Here is a 17,341-nt window from a genome sequence, read left to right as displayed (position 1 = left end):
AATAATCAATATCGGAACCTGGATGCCCATATTGACTCCGACATATTCAATGAAGATCTTTATCGGTTGAACCACGATGTCAAGGATTCAGTTAATCCTGTATGTAATTCCCTTTGTCCGATGATATGTTACTTTCCCGAGATTCGATCGTCGGTATCTCCATACCTACTTCAATCTCGTTACCGGCAAGTCTCTTTACTTGTTCCGTAATACAAGATCTTGTGACTAAACTCATTATTCACATGCTTGTAAGCTTCTTGTGATGTTGTATTACCGAGAGGGCCCAGAGACATCTCTTCGTCACACGAAGCGATAAATCCCAGTCTCGATCCATGCAACCCAACAAACACCTTCGGAAATACCTGTAGAGCACCTTTATGATCAGCAAGTTACAAAGTGATGTTTGATAGCACACAAATTATTCCTCCGGTATTCGGGAGTGGCATGATCTCATGGTCTAAGGAACTGATACTTGACATGAAGAAAGCTGTAGCAAATAACTAAATGAGTTGATGCTAAGCTTACCGTTGGGTCTGTCCATCACATCATTCTCCTAATGATGTGCTCCCATTATCAAATGACAAATCATGTCTATGGTTAGAAAACCTTAACCATCTTTGATCCATGAGCTAGTCCAGTAGAGGCTTACTAGGGACACTGTGTAGTTCATGTATTCACACATGTATTTAAATTTCCGGTCAATGCAATTATAGCATGAATAATAAATATTTATCATGAACGGGAAATATGATAATAACCATTTGATTATTGCCTCTAGGGCATATTTCCAACATTAAGAGCCAATATGGTTGAATAAGGGAAAGTTCAATGATGCTAACTAGGTGGAAGTTCATCCTCTTCCTCTTCCTCTTATTCTGCTCCTGTTGTGTTGTTTCTTCTTCTTCTCTTGTGTTGTTGCCTCTTGTTGTCTGATCTCTGTTATCCCACATTCATGAGCCAACTCCAACCTTTTGTTCTTCCAAGCTTCTTTGTCAAACGCCTCCACACCATGGCTGGAGCTGATAACCTCATTAGGCGCCACATCTTCCTCCTTCGGCATAAGTTCATCAGTTCTCTATTGCAGGATCCAGTTGTGAATGATGCAACATGCAAGAACAAGCTTGACCTGGGTAGGGTAAGGTGGAATGGCTTTTGATCCAGGATCTTAAACCTATTCTTCAAAGCTTCAAATGCCCTCTCAACCATTAATCTAAGGCTGAAGGGTCTGAGATTGAACAGTTCCTGAGGAGTCCTAGGATAGTTCCTACGAGAGAACTCATTCAGATGGTACCTGGTTTTCCTGAAGTGTGGGAGAACACCTGGACGACATGCATAGCCAGCATCTCCTAGGTAGAACTTGCCATCGGGCATGTTGTTTCCACCATGACAACTCATGTTATCATTGAGAATGTTAGCATCATGTGATGATCCTTCCCACCCAGCCAACACATATGTGAACTTCAGATCGAAGCCAACAGCAGCAAGCACAGTCTGGCTTGTGTAGTGTTTCCTCCTTCTATATGCTGCAGCTTGTGACCTCGGCACTCGGGAAGTGACATGAGTACCATCTATTTCCCCAATACAATCCTGGAATGGCATTACAAGATGGTGTTATGGCTACAGCAGAACAATAACAACATATCAAGGCATGAACTAAATAGGGACATATGCCCTAGAGGAAATAACGAAGTTGTTATTTTATATTTCCTTATTCATGACAAAGGTTTATTACTCATGCTAGCATTGTATTAGTCGGAAACTTAAATACATGTGTCAATACATAAACAAATATCGTGTCCCTAGTAAGCCTCTACTAGACTAGCTCGTTGATCAAAGATGGTTAAGGTTTCCTAACCATAGACATGTGTTCTCATTTGATAACGGGATCACATCATTAGGAGAATGATGTGATGGAAAAGACCCATCCGTTAGCTTAGCATATTGATCGTTCAGTTTATTGATATTGCTTTCTTCATGTCAAATACATATTCCTTCGACTATGAGATAATGCAACTCCCAGATACCGGAGGAATACCTTGTGTGCTATCAAACATCACAACGTAACTGGGTGTTCATAAAGATGCTCTACATGTATCTCCGAAGGTGTTTGTTGAGTTGGCATAGATCAAGATTAGGATTTGTCACTCGAGTATCAGAGAAGTATCTCTGGGCCCTCTCGGTAATACACATCATAAGAAGCCTTGCAAGCAAAGTGACTAAGGAGTTAGTTGCAGGATGATGTATTCTGGAACGAGTAAAGAGACTTGCCGGTAACGAGATTGAACTAGGTATGAAGATACCGACGATCGAATCTCGGGCAAGTAGCACACCGATGGACAAAGGGAATTACGTATGTTGTCATAAGGTTCGTCCAACAAAGATCTTCGTAGAATATGTAGGAGCCAATATGGGCATCCAGGTTCCACTATTGGTTATTGACCGGAGAGGTATCTCGGTCATGTCTACATACTTCTCGAACCCGTAGGGTCCGCACGCTTAACGTTCGTTGACGATATAGTGTTATATGAGTTATATTGATTTGGTGACCGAGTGTTGTTCGGAGTACCGAATGAGATCACGGACATGACGAGGAGCTCCAGAATGGTCCAGAGGTAAAGAATGATATATAGGACGATAATATTTGGACACCGGAAGAGTTTTGGAGTGCACCGAGTAGTCATCGGATCGCTGGAAGGGGTTCCAGACACTCCCGGTAGGTGTATGGGCCTAATGGGCCAAGGGGGGACAGACCAGCCCACAAGGGGGCTGGCGCGCCCCTCTCCCTGGTCGCCGGCCCTAGGGAAGCAAAGGGGGAGGGCTAGCCCCTCCTGCCTTTGTCGGCGTCCTGGGAACGGGGATACCCAGACTTGCCTGCCTGCGGCCCACGGCATGGCTCCGTCAACGGCCCGGTACGGCCCAGCTTCGGCAGCAACAACTCAAGACCCTCGTGAGGGGCCAAGCCTCGCGAGGCGGACGACACCAAGACCTCCCTGAGGGGCGGCCTCACTAGGCTGGCTCCTGAGGAGCGGAGATATCAATGCAAGGTGCACCTCGCGAGGTTCATATGACGTGAGCCATGACGACCAAGCCAGGCGGGCACCAGCGGGTGCAGTGTATAGGTTTCCTCTCTGGTGCTAAGGAGGCAAGCGCAGGCGCGGAGTCCCGAGGAATCAATCAAAGGTTTCCATATCGGTGCAATGAGACCAAGACCGCAAGGATGGCAGGATGGAGTTCATCACAGAGCCCATCACGGCGTCACCGCCAGAGCCTTTTGCAGGCGAAGACTACTTTTGTCACGATAGCTTGTACTAGTTGTTCCCCTTCAAATTTGGCCATTGTAGGATCCCTTCCCGCCTACATTTGGGAAGAGGACCAAGGCCACTATAAATAGGACTTAGCCACCACCATAGGGGGGAGGGATCAGTTCCACCCGAACCACATCACCAGCTCATCGAGCTCAAGAACACCTCACCTCCTGAGGTTGTTCATCCACTGTACTAGTTCATCCTCAGCCCCTCGAGGCAATCCACCACAAAGTTGGAGTAGGGTATTACACCGCAAGGTGGCCCGAACCAAGATAAACTGTTGTGTCTCTTGTCCCTTGGGTTTGTCGAGCTAGGCTGTGGAATTGTTGGGCTGGCAGATAGGGAGGAGAGAGTTCTTCGCATGCACCCCAGAGTTCAAACCTCTCAAGAGTCTACGGAACCCCGAATCTGACATTTGGCGCGCCAGGTAGGGGTGCGTCGAAGCCTCTCTTCCGTCGATCGACTCGCCGCGGCTCCACTGTCTCCATGGCCGACGCTCGCCGAGCCCGTGCTGAGCGCCAAGCCGCCCTTGCCTCTCGCGTCGCCCAGACGGCGCCCCGGCGGGCCTGTCCGTAATTCCACATAACCCGCCGCCACCGGTCCGACGAGGAACGAGCAACAAGCTTCGTCGCTGCACCCCTCCGTGCGGCGGGACAGACGCACCGCCACCCCATCGCTGACTCCTGCCGGCTCGTTGTCCCACGCTCGTCACGGCCCTGTGAACGCGCAGGCTGTGTTGCTCATGGCACGTGAGCTCCTGCGCTATCGCCCAGTTGAGGACCTCTACGAAGACTGGCTGGACCGTATCATCGAGCTAGTCAGCGCGGCTGGGGGGGCGCCTGCACCGTCCCTCTCGTTGCCTCGACCGCCGCCCGCTGCGGGCGACGTAGCCCATGGAGCGCCTCTGCCACCTCCCCGTCAAGACATCGTCCTTGGACCGAGGCGCGCGGCCCCGCGGCGCAACCCACTGTGCAGGGTGCCAGCGTGCAAAGAAGAAAGCTGCCAGGAGGTCCGGTGGCCGCAAGAAGGTGCTCCAGCGATCCCTCCGCCACCGTGTCAAGACCGCGTGCCACTTGCGGTGGTGGCGCGTGAGTACCAAGACCGGGCTCCGCCTCCACAACGGGCCCCGGTGACCATAGCGGGGTGTCGCACCTTCACCCCTGAGCTACGCAGCATCGTCTGGCCAGGCAAGTTCAAGCCCAACCTGCCTCCAAGCTATGACGGCACCCCCGACCCTGCGGAGTTCCTGCAGCTCTACGAGCTGAGCATCAAGGCGGCCAGCATTGATGAGAAGGTCTTGGCAAACTGGTTTCCCATGGCCCTCAAGGATGGCGCGCGCTCGTGGCTCTTGAATCTGCCCGCGGGATCGATCTCCTCTTGGGGCGAGATGCGCGAGCTTTTCGTCGCCAACTTCCAGGGCACTCGTGACCGCCTGCCTGCCGCGGGTGACCTGCGGCGCATCAAGCAGCAGCCAGGGGAGCCCCTGCAGAAGTACATCCAGCGCTTTAACAGTGTTCGCCTCAAGATCCCCAAGGTTTCGGACGAAGCCATCATCTCGGCGTTCTCCGATGGCGTCTGCGATGTCAAGATGAAGGAGGAGCTCGCCATCCACGAGGACCTGTGTACAGCTCTAGAGATGTTCAACATGGCCACCAAGTGCGCGAGACCTGAGGGGGGCGTCTCTCCCTCCTCGAACTCCCTGCAGTAGACCCAGAAGACAAGAAGGCCAAGGCCAAGGACGTGAAGTGCAATGGGGCTGCCGTGCTTGTGGCAGAACCAGAGATGAAGCGCGGCTGTGATCACCCAGAGTCGTCCAAGGGCAGCCGTCCATTCTGTGTCTTCCACAACGTACACAGCCACAACACCAACGACTGTCACGAGCTTAGGGCCATTCGCGATGGGCGCCTTGGTCGACGCCCTGAGCGCAACGACCGAGGCTATGGCCATGGAGGAGGTCGAAGTGGAGGACGTTGGGATGACCGCGGACCCCGCCAGGAGTGGCGCGACCAGCCTAGTGAGGACCGTTGGCAAGGCGAGCCTCGCGAGGGCTCCTGGAGAGGCCAGCCTCGTGAGGACCGTCCTTAGGGCAATGGTGGCCTCCCTCCGCTGCCACCACCACCAAGGACGAATGACGACCACCACCAGGACGAGGGGGATGGGGGCTTCCAGGAGCCTCGCGCCATCGCCTGCATCTTGGGTGGCGCTCAGGCCCCAGCCTCCCAGCGCATCTTCAAGCAATTCGCTTGTGAGGTGAACGCGGACATCCCCAGGCTCGAGGCCACGCGTCCGCTCAGGTGGTCCAAGTGCACCATCACCTTCAGCTCGTCCGACCAGCTCAAGTGCGCGGCAACTGCCGGCGCCCTCCCAATGCTTTGCTCGCCCGTCATCAGCAATGTCCTTGTCACCAAGACCCTCATCGATGGCGGTGCGGGGCTCAATGTTCTTTCCATCGAGAAGTTCGACCACCTCCAAGTGCCATATGATCAGCTGCAGCCCACCAAGCCCTTCTCAGGAGTGACCGATGGCTCCACCACCCCTGATAGGGCAGATCTGCCTCCCTGTCACCTTCGGCCAGCGCGACAACTACCGCACCGAGCTCATCGACTTCGACGTCGCCCACATCCGCCTTCCGTACAACGCCATCCTTGGATATCCGGCCCTGGCCAAGTTCATGGCGGTGACCCACCATGGCTACAACATCCTCAAGATGCCAGGGAACCGCGACATCATCACGATTGCTTGCGAGGAGAAGGATGCGGGGTGCTCCCTCGAGCACGCCTATCAGGCTGCGGCGATTGAAGACCTAGACAATGAAGGCGCCATCTACCCTCGTGAGGTTGTCCCCAAGAAGAAGAAGCAGCTGCTCCACCAAGAGCCTCAGTTGAGCGGTGTCTCCAGCCGCACCACCTCAGGACCTGCGCCCACGGATGGGGCACCTCCCTCCCTCGCACAGGAAGGCGCGCCTAGCACCCTCCTCAGGCTGGGCTCGGGGCTCTCTTCTGGAGGGCCTCTGACTTAGCCAACGTCACGAGGGAGGCGCTCGAGCACCACGTGGAGGCATGCTTCATCGCATGCTTCCCTCACGAGGGCACAAGGCACGGGGTGACAGGTGCTCAGGAGTTCATCACCATGACGACCGAGGAGCTTCAGGAGGCGAGAGCCATGCATGGTGACCGCTGCCTACCACCTGGCGTGGCTCCTTGTCCTGACGAGGACAATGAGCTGCGCGTTTGCGTCTAAATCCCAGGGCTCAATAGAGCCGCATCCTAGGAGCACTTCTGGCCTTCGTGCATTCGTCGGTGCGAGGGTCCACCTCACAGCTACGTTCGCATGCCTTTTTGCTTGCCGAGCGCGGCTGTTACCTTCCAGCGCCGCCTACGAAGCATCATGGCAGCTCAGGAGGCCAGGCAGCATGCGGTCCTGGCGGAGATGGCGAGCCTACCGAGCCTCCAGACCCTCCCAAGGTTCAGGACCCAGGCGGCTCGTGAGGAGCGACCTCTTCGGCACGCGTCTTCAGCTGCTTCAACATCTCTCCAGCAATGGTGTCAGTTGACATTTTCCGGTTCATTCAGTTGGGGGCGCCCCTCAGGCTGCATTATCCCCAGGTCCCATGGGCCTGTCCCTGCGACATGTATCCTTTGCATCTTTAATTTACTTTGTTGGGGGCGCCCCTCGGGCTGCATCATCCCCAGGCCGCATGGGTCCGTCCCTGCGGCATGTATCGTCCTTGCATCTATCCAAACTAGCTTGCCTCCTCCCATGAGTTACTTTATGATTATCACTTGCCAGTCTAGTACTTTGATGCCATGAACGTCGTACGCCCTTGCAAACCCACCCACGACCGCCTCATGACTAAGGACTGGCACGGCGTCTATGCTCGGGTCCGTCCCTGCAGCGTCGCTAAATCCAAGAGGCTGAGCTCTGGCTCGCGGGCCAGCTCCCGTGTACGTCACCTCCCATGGTCCTTGGTGCTTGGTTCTCGCATGAGCTAATCGCAGGCGGACGAGCTAGGGTGCGCGACTCGGTGCCTCGCCACCACGGGAACCGCGCGCCGGTTGTCTTTCTTTAGGATTTTTCGCATGAGAAGACTGGGCACGGCGTATGTGCTCGGATCCATCCCTGCAATGTCGATAAACCCAACGACTGAGCTCTGTCTGGCGGGCCGGCCCCGTTCATGTCACCTCCCGGGGTCATTGGTGTTTGGCCTTCTCATGTGATTACATCAGGAGATTCATTCTGTGCAGGTTGTCTAACCACCTCGCAGGACCATCACAGCTATCAAGAATCAGATTCAGACGCAACCAGCCTTGAGGTAGGGCCTTGTGAGTCCCGCTCTGGCTCATGAGTGCCCAGACACAGCTCGTCTAGCCCGGGGCTGTACAAGCCCGAGGGGCTCCACTCAGAGGGAGCCCCCACCCATGCACCACTGGAAGCACCATGCTCCACGCTGGCAGTCAACACGGTCGAGGAGCTATGCCCGTGCAAGTGCGGAAGCGCTATGCTCTGCGCTGGTGATAAACAATTTGGGCGGCCCCATGGCCGCATCAACCTCAGGGAGCCGCCAGGCTCAGTGTCTAGTCTCTTCGCAACACTTTCCCCTTGGGAGAGTCACGCGAGGGGGCTGGGCACGGGGGCTACGCTCAGGTCACGCCTGGCGCACGCCACTCTGCCAGGTCCCTCGGACCTGGTCGTCGCGCGCCCCTCCCGAGCGGGAACTCGGTGAGGAAAATATGAAGGGCTGTTTGTAAGTCAAGGGGGTCTCCTGAGCATCGCGACTCAGGAGCCTAACTGGTCACGTAGCCCCTCACCCCTTGGTCTCGTCCTGGCAATCCGGACGACCCAATGGGAGACGAGGTACGCGCGGGGCCAGGCCCTGCCGACGCAGAACTCTAAGGCCTACTCTCGCATCTCCTTCCCGTGGGCTGTTTGTACTTCAAGGGGGACTCCTGAGCATCGCGACTCAGGAGCCTAACTGGCCGCGTAGCCCCTCACCCATTGGTCTCGTCCTGGTGATTCGGACGACCCAACGGCGGCTGAGGTATGCGCGGGGTCGGGCCCTGCCGACGCAGAACATCAAGCAAACGGGAAGGAAATCGCAAAATCCTAGTAAATTATTACAAAAAACATTGTCTCTTAAAAAGCACAGACACATAAAGTTTTAACGCCTCCTCGAGGCACGGTGCATATCGCAGGAGATAAAAATGGACGGAAGCGCTACCAGCAAGCCCCTTCTTCAGCCTTGGGTGCTACCACCGCCCGTGAGGAGTGCCCCATCGTCGACAACATCGCCATCACCTGTACCATCGGCTGTGGTTGTAGGTTCGGTGGCGCCGTCAGTCGGTGGCGCAGGGTCGATGGTGAGGAACTTCCGCAGCAGGGCCTCCACTTGGTCCTTCGCGGCTTCGGTGGCGGCGGTGCAGTGCTCCTCGTCCACAGGCTCAAGTATGGCTCTGAAGTCGGTGCTAGGGTCACGAAGATGGAGGTGGCTGAAGACAAGTGTCATAGCTGAAGCGGAGAGCGCGCGGGCTTCCCCCTCCACCATGGGGCCGACTCCATCAGCAACGCCCTCGAGCGCCTCGACAAGCTGGGGGAGCAGCTCAGCGGGGCCTTCCTCAGCAGTCACCAATGACTCCTTCAACCCCCTCCCTTAGAGTTCCCGCAATGCCTTGCTGGACCTCTCCTCAAGAGAATCAAAGGCGGCATGATCGTTGGCAAGGATATTTGCCTTGGCCTCCAGTAGGACCCTCTCCTCCTCCACCTCCTTCTTCAGCTTCTCCAGGCAATCGCGCTCTGCAGCCTGTGCTCACGCTGACTGCTCCAGCTCGATGTCACGACCTGGCATACCAGCGGCGGCCGAGCCTCGCTCGAGGGTCGGGACCCGAGGGCGCAGAGCATTCATATGAGCGAGAAAGGAGGAGGCCGGCAGTAGCCCTACCTAGTAGCACCGCCATTGAAACGTGAATCGGACGCCGCGCAAGGAATCGCCTCAGGCTCGTTAAGATAAGTCACATATTCGTGTTAGCGCGATGCCGCTGCCTAGAATTTTTCGGCTCTCGCAGCCTTGCTCCGGCAATGCCGCCATCCTTTTCGGCCTTCAGGAAGCTGCTTGCACGCCAAAGAGGACCTCTTGAGCATCGCGCCTCAGGAGCTCTTACCGGACCTTGGGCCGCTCACCTCCTGGCCTTGACCACGGCATCACGACTTGGCATACCAGCGACGGCTGAAGCTTGCCTGGGGACTGGGACCTGCCGGCGTAGAGCGCTAAGCTACCGCGAGAACGAAAAGGGGCAGCAATGCCGAAGCAAGATACGCAACCACAACCTTATAGTACGAATAATAAACATTGAACCAAAAGCATTACACGTTCTTTACACACCCCCAGGGGGTTCGTCTCGATTCCTCGAAGGGAACAAAACAAGAAAACCCCCAAGGAGCCCAGACTACCGGCGTCGCCACCGATGCCATCATCAACAGTGGGCCACGAGAGACCGACGCCAACCCCATCCAGGTCATCGGCGACGCCAAGCGGATGCCACTGCTGCGCTCCGGGCACGGCGAGAGCTCGGAGGCACGTAGTTGTCGTCGCTCGACTCCGGGGACTCGCTAGGCTCGAGAGAGTCGCTGGACTCCCAGGAGTCATCGTTGCTGCTTGAGGGGCTATCGGTAGGACCGGGGGCGGGCTCGACACCTGCTGTCAAGCCATCCTGGTGGCCTCCTCCAGGGCAGCACTCCAGGCGGCGGCCTTCCTCATCGAAGACCTTGAAGAACAGCGTGGAGGCGCCGTCGTACTCAAAGTGGATGGCGAGGGCCCCTTCCGCGCAGCAAGCGTGGGCGACCTCGCCCCATCCTCGGGTCATGAAGATCTTGCCTTGGGGGACAACCTCAATCTCCGCCCCCATGGCCAGACTGCAGCACCTGGCGTGCTGCAGCCACAGCTCGAGTGGCCCCCTCGGCGGTATCTCCTTGGTGAAGAATCGCGGGAGCTAAATCCATGTGTGCGGGGGCGTCGCCGCCCACACCAAGAACCCGCGCGAGGAGCCTTGGCGTGGGTGCGCGGGCCTGCGGCCCACGCGGCCTCAGCCTGGCCACCATTGCCATGGATGGCGAGGTGCGGGATGCTGCCACCTCCTCCCGAGCCTTGCGCCTGAGTGTACAAAGGAAGCGGGTAGCTGGGAGGAGGTCGCTTGCAACAAGGCCACGTCACCACTGGCCTGTCACCGGCGTCGTGAGGGCGGCTCAACCTCTTTTTCGGCGGGAGCGGCCCCTGCTCCTCGCGGGGAGTTTTCCCCTTCTCCACTGCGGAAAACCTCCTAATCGGTGCCATGGGAGCTGCAGCAAGACGGCAAGGCAAAGAAGAAGAAGAGAGAGCGTGTGGCGAGAAGAAGATGATGAGCAAAGGGGGCTCCGCCCCTCTCATTTATATCCAAGGGAGGCCAACCGCCGGCCTCCACGATCATGTGTAACGATGGTTTTTTCCTGCATGCAGTAGAGTCTCGCCAAGTCGAATGGCTGCCGAGGCAGCATGGGGAAGCGGAGGCGCCCACGTCCCATCAGTCGCCACGCGTCAACCAAGGCCGCAGATGGTTAGGGCCTGCGATGTTCCGCACTTGCCCTTTGGCTTCGCCTCGAAGCCAAGTTCGAGCATGCCTTGGGCCTAGGGGCTACTGTCGGTGTCCTGGGAACGGGGGTACCCAGACTTGCCTGCCTGCGGCCCACGGCGTGGCTCCGTGAATGGCCCGATATGGCCCAGCTTCGGCAGCAACAACTCAAGACCCTCGCAAGGGGCCAAGCCTCGCGAGGCGGATGACACCAAGACCTCCCTGAGGGGCGGCCTCACTAGGCTGGCTCCTGAGGAGCGGAGATATCAATGCAAGGTGCCCCTCGCGAGGTTCAAATGACGTGAGCCATGACGACCAAGGCCAGGCGGGCGCCAGCAGGTGCAGTGTATAGGTTTCCTCTCTGGTGCTAAGGAGGCAAGCGCAGGCGCGGAGTCCCAAGGAGTCAAGCAAAGGTTTCCATATCGGTGCAACGAGACCAAGACCGCAAGGACGGCAGGACGGCGGTCATCAGAGAGCCCACCGCGGCGTCACCACCAGAGCCTTTTGCAGGCGAAGACCACTTTTGTCAGGATAGCATATACTAGTTGTTTCCCTTCAAATTTGGTTGTTGTAGGATCCCTTCCCGCCTACATTCGGGAAGAGGACCAAGGCCACTATAAATAGGACTTAGCCACCACCATAGGAGGGAGGTATCAATTCCACCCGAACCACATCCCCATTTCCACCCGAACCACATCCCCAACTCATATACATTTGGGGGGAGGACCAAGGCCACTATAAATAGAACACCTCACCTCCCGAGGCTGTTCATCCACTGTACTAGTTCATCCTCAGCCCCTCGAGGCAATCCACCACAAAGCTAGAGTAGGGTATTACACCGCAAGGTGGCCCGAACCAGGATAAACTGTTGTGTCTCTTGTTCCTTGGGTTCGTCAAGCTAGGCTGTGGAATCGTTGGGCAGGCAGATAGGGACGAGAGAGTTCTTCGCACGCACCCCAGAGTTTGAACCTCTCAAGGGTCTGCAGAACCCCGAATCCGACAACCTTCCCCTTCTCATGGGAGAAAGGAAAGGGGGGGCGCCTCCCTCCCGCGCCTTTCCCCGCTCACCTAAAAAGGAAAAGGGGTGGCTTGGGAGAGACCCCAAGTAGGATTCGGCCTACTTGGGGCGCCTCCTTCGCTGCTCCCTCCTCCACCCACCTATATATATGTGGGAGGGGGCGCCACACAGAACCACGACAATCTCTTTGCCGTGTTCGGCGCCCCCCACCACAGTTTGGTCCCTCGGTCATATTTTCATAGTGCTTAGGCGAAGCCCTGCGAAGATAGCATCACCACCACCATCACCATGTCGTCATGCTCACGGAACTCATCCACTACTTTGCCATCTTGCTGGATCAAGAAGGCGAGGAAGACACCGACCTGAACGTGTGTTGAGTGCAGATGTGTCGTACGTTTGGTACTCGATCAGTTGGATCGCGAAGAAGTTTGACTACATTAACCGCGTTAGAAAACGCTTCTGCTTATGGTCTACGAGGGTACATAGACACACTCTCCCCTCTTGCTATGCATCTCCATGGATAGATCTTGCGTGTGCGTAGAATTTTTTTGTTTTCCATGCGACGTTTCCCAAAAGTGGCATCCGAGCCAGGTCTATGCATAGATAATATGCACGAGTAGTCGAGTAGAACACAAAGAGTTGTGGGCGGTGATAGTCATACTGCTTACCACCAACGTATTATTTTGACTCGGCGGTATTCTGGGATGAAGCAGCCCGGACCAACCTTACATGTCCACGCAAATGAGACCGGTTCCACCGACTCACATGCAACTAGTTTTGCGTAAAAGGTGGCTGGCAGGTGTCTGTTTCTCCTACTTTAGTTGAATCGAATTTGACTATGGCCGGTCCTTGAAGAAGGTCAAAACAACAAACTGTATAATCACTGTTGTGGTTTTTGCGTAGTTAAGAACGGTTCTTGCTAGAAGCCCGTAGCAGCCACATAAAACTTGCAACAACAAAGTAGAGGACGTCTAACTTGTTTTTGTAGGGCATGTTGTGATGTGATATGGTCAATACGTGATGTGATATACTTTATTGTATGAGATGATCATGCTTTGTAATATCAACAACCGGCAGGAGCCTTAGGGTTGTCTCTTAATTATTGTATGAAATGCAAGCGCCATGTAATTGCTTTACTTTATCGTTATGCGTTAGCAATAGTTGTAGAAGCAATAGTTGGCGAGATGACCCTGACGCAATGATGGAGATCAAGGTGTCGAGATGGTGACGATGGAGGTCATGACGATGCTTTGGAGATGGAGATCAAAAGCACACCTGATGATGGCCATATCATGTCACATATTTTAGTTGCATGCGATGTTTATCCTTTATGCATCTTATTTTGCTTAGAACGGCGGTAGCATTATAAGATTATCCCTTCACTAAATTCCAAGATAAAAGTATTCTCCCTGAGTATGCACCGTTGCCAAAGTTTGTCGTTTCGAAGCACCACGTGATGATTGGGTGTGATAGACTCTACGTTCACATACAACGGGTGTAAGACAGTTTTGCACATGCAGAATACTTGGGTTAAACTTGACGAGCCTAGCATGTACAGACATGGTCTCGGAACACTGGAGACCGAAAGGTCGAACGTGAGTCATATAGTAGATATGATCAACATAGAGATGCTCACCATTGATGACTACCCCATCTCACGTGATGATCGGACATGGGTTAGTTGATTTGGATCATGTATCACTTAGATAACTTGAGGGATGTTTATTTAAGTGGGATTTCATTAGTAATTTGATTAATTGAACTTAAATTTATCATGAACTTAGTCTTATAGTTTTCCATATCTATGTTGTATATGAATGGCCCGACCTACCGTTCCCCTGAATTTTAATGTGTTCCTAGAGAACGCTAAGTTGAAAGATGATGGTAGCAACTACACGGACTGGGTCGATAACTTGAGGATTATCCTCATTGTTGCACAGAAGAATTATGTTCTTGATGCATCGCTAGGTGAAAGACCTTCTGCAGGAGCTACTGTAGATGTTATGAACGTCTGGCTGGCTCGATCTGATGACTACTCAATAGTTCAGTGTGCCTGATACGTCTCCATCGTATCTATAATTTTTGATTATTTCATGCCAATGTTTTACAACTTTTATATACTTTTGGCAACAACTTATATGATTTTCTTGGACTAACATATTGATCTAGTGCCCCCTACCAGTTCCTGTTTGTTGCATGTTTTTTGTTTCACAGAAAATCCATATCAAACGATGTCCAAACGCGATAAAAACTAACAGAGATTTTTTTGGGAATATATGTGATATTTGGGAAAAAGAATCAACGCGAGACAATGCTCGAGGAGTCCACAAGGTAGGGGGCGCGCCCCAGGGGGGTAGGGAGCGCCCTGGGCCCTTGTGGCCACTCCATAAGGCAGTTGGTGCCCTTCTTTCACCGCAAGATAACTAATGTCTGGATAAAAATTGTGTTAAATTTCAGCCCAATCAGAGTTACGGATCTCCGGGAATTTAAGAAACGGTGAAAGGCCACAATCTGGGGAGGCAGAAACAGAAGGAAATAGAGAGAGAGAGAGATCCAATCTCGGAGGTGCTCCCGCCCCTCCGCCGCCATGGAGGCCATGGACCAAAGGGGAAACCCTTCTCCCATCTAGGCGGGGGGGTCAAGGAAGAAGAAGGAGGAGGAGGCTCTCTCCCCCTCTCTCCCGGTGCACCGTACCACCGGGGCCATCATCATGATGGCGATCTACACCAACAACTTCGCCGCCGTCATGACCAACTCTCTCCCCCTCTATGCAGTGGTGTAAACTCTCTTTTGCCCGTTGTAATCTCTACTTAAACATGGTGCTCAATGCTATATATTATTTCCCAATGATGTATGGCTATCCTATGATGTTTGAGTAGATGTTTTGTCCTATGGGTTGATTGATGATCATGATTGTTTTGAGTTGCATGTTTTATTATTGGTGTTGTCCTATGGTGCTCTCTGTGTCACGCAAGCATGAGGGATCCCCGCTGTAGGGTTTGCAATATGTTCTTGATTTTCTTATGGTGGGTTGCTAGAGTGACAGAAGCTTAAACCCGAGTAAGTAGGTTGTTTGCGTATGGGAGTAAAGAGGACTTGATACTTTAATGCTATGGTTGGGTTTTACCTTAATGATATTTAGTAGTTACGGATGTTTGCTAGAGTTCCAACCATAAGTGCATATGATCCAAGGAGAGAAAGTATGTTAGCTTATGCCTCTCCCTCATATAAAATTGCAATAATGATTACCGGTCTAGTTATCGATTGCCTAGGGACAAATAACATTCTTGTGACAAAAAGCTCTCTACTAAAACTAACTTAGTTGTTTCTTTATCTAAACAGCCCCTAGATTTTATTTACATGCTCTTTATTATCTTGCAAACCTATCCTACAACACCTACAAAGTACTTCTAGTTTCATACTTTTTCTAGGTAAAGCGAACGTTAAGCATGCATAGAGTTGTATCGGTGGTCGATAGAACTAGAGGGAATATTTGTTCTACCTTTAGATCCTCGTTGGGTTCGACACTCTTACTTATCAAAAGAGGCTACAACTGATTCCCTATACTTGTGGGTTATCAAGACCTTTTTCTGGCGCCGTTGCCGGGGAGCAATAGCGTGGGGTGAATATTCTCGTGTGTTCTTGTTTGCTTTATCACTAAATAGATTTTGTTTGTTGTTCTCAGTTGTTCTCTCATACGTTTCCAACGTACCTATAATTTATGAAGTATTCATGTTGTTATTTTATCATTCTTCGATGTTTTACAATCATTTTATAGCAACTTTATATCATTTTTTGGGACTAACCTATTGACCCAGTGCCCAGTGCCAGTTGTTGTTTTTGTTTTTTTACATCGCAGGAAATTAATATCAAACGGAGTCCAAACATTGCGAAACTTTTTGTGGATTTTTTATGGACTAGAAGACCACCAATGGGCCAGAGCAGCACCTGGGGGGTGCCCCGAGGGGGGTACAACTGACCAGGGCGCGCCTGGCGGTCCAGGCACGCCCAGGTGGGTTGTGCCCACCTCAGTGGCCTCCCGCACCCCCTCTTACCCTATAAATTCAAAAATATTCCAAAAACCCTCGGGGTTAACCTAGATCAGAAGTTCCGCTGCCGCAAGGCTCAGTAGCCACCGAAAACCAGTCTAGCCCCTTTCCAGCACCCTGCCAGAGGGGGGAATCATCACCGGTGGCCATCTTCATCATCCCGGCGGCCACCATGATGAGGAGGGAGTAGTCCACCCTCGGGGTTGAGGGTTTGTACCAGTAGTTATGTGTTTAATCTCTCTCTCTCTCGTGTTCTTGAGATGGCACGATCTTGATGTATCGCGGGCTTTGTTAATATAGTTGGATCATATGGTGTTTTGCCCTCTCTATCTTGTTGTGATGAATTGAGTTTTTCCCTTTGAGATTTCGTTGTTATCGGATTGAATACTTTTATGGATTTGAGAGCACTTGATATATGTCTTGCATATGAATACTCGTGGTGACACTGGGGTATCATATTGATTCACTTGATATGTGTTTTGGCATTCAACTCGCGGATTCCCGAGGTGACATTGGGGTAATTTATGCATAGGGGTTGATGCATGTTCTCGTCTTTTGCTTCTCCGATAGAAATCTTGGGGCACTCTTTGAGGTTCTTTGTGTTGGATTGAGTATTATGAATCTGAATTTGCTTTGGTGTTATTTTAGTACGAACTCTTGATAGATCAATCAGAAAGAATAACTTAGTGTTATTTTAGTACGAACTCTTGATAGATCGATCGGAAAGAATAACTTGGTGTTATTTTAGTACGAACTCTTGCATAGATCGATCGGAAAGAATAGCTACAAACAATTTATTATTATGTTCTCCGCTAGATAGGAACTTTGGAGTGATTCTTCATCGCACGTTGAGGGATGGTTATATGATCCAATTATATTAGCATTGTTGAGAGATTGCACTAGTGAAAGTACGGACACTAGGCCTGATTTTCAAGCATTGCAATACCTTTTTTGTCCCGTTTACTATTTGCTACCTTGCTGTTTTTAATTATTCAGATTATAAAATATATTTCTACCATCCGTATTACACTTTTATCACCATCTCTTCGCCGAACTAGTGCACCTATACAATTTGCCATTGTATTAGGTGTGTTGGGGACACAAGAGATTTCTTGTATTTGGTTGCAGGGTTGTTTGAAAGAGACCATCTTCATCCTACGCCTCCCACGGATTGATAAACCTTAGGTCATCCACTTGAGGGAAAATTGCTACTGTCCTACAAAACTCTACGCTTGGAGGCCCAACACGAGTCTACAAGAATAAAGTTGCGTAGTAGACATCAAGCTCTATCTTTAGTTATGGACATGGAACCTGAAATACCAAAAAAATAGGTGTACTTGTTACTCATGGAGATGGGGAACCTCCTAAAAC

This window comes from Triticum aestivum, chromosome 4D (genome assembly GCF_018294505.1).
Source record: "Triticum aestivum cultivar Chinese Spring chromosome 4D, IWGSC CS RefSeq v2.1, whole genome shotgun sequence".
NCBI lineage: Eukaryota > Viridiplantae > Streptophyta > Magnoliopsida > Poales > Poaceae > Triticum > Triticum aestivum.
The sequence above is the reverse complement of the archived record's forward strand: the minus strand, read 5'-3'. Positions refer to the sequence as shown.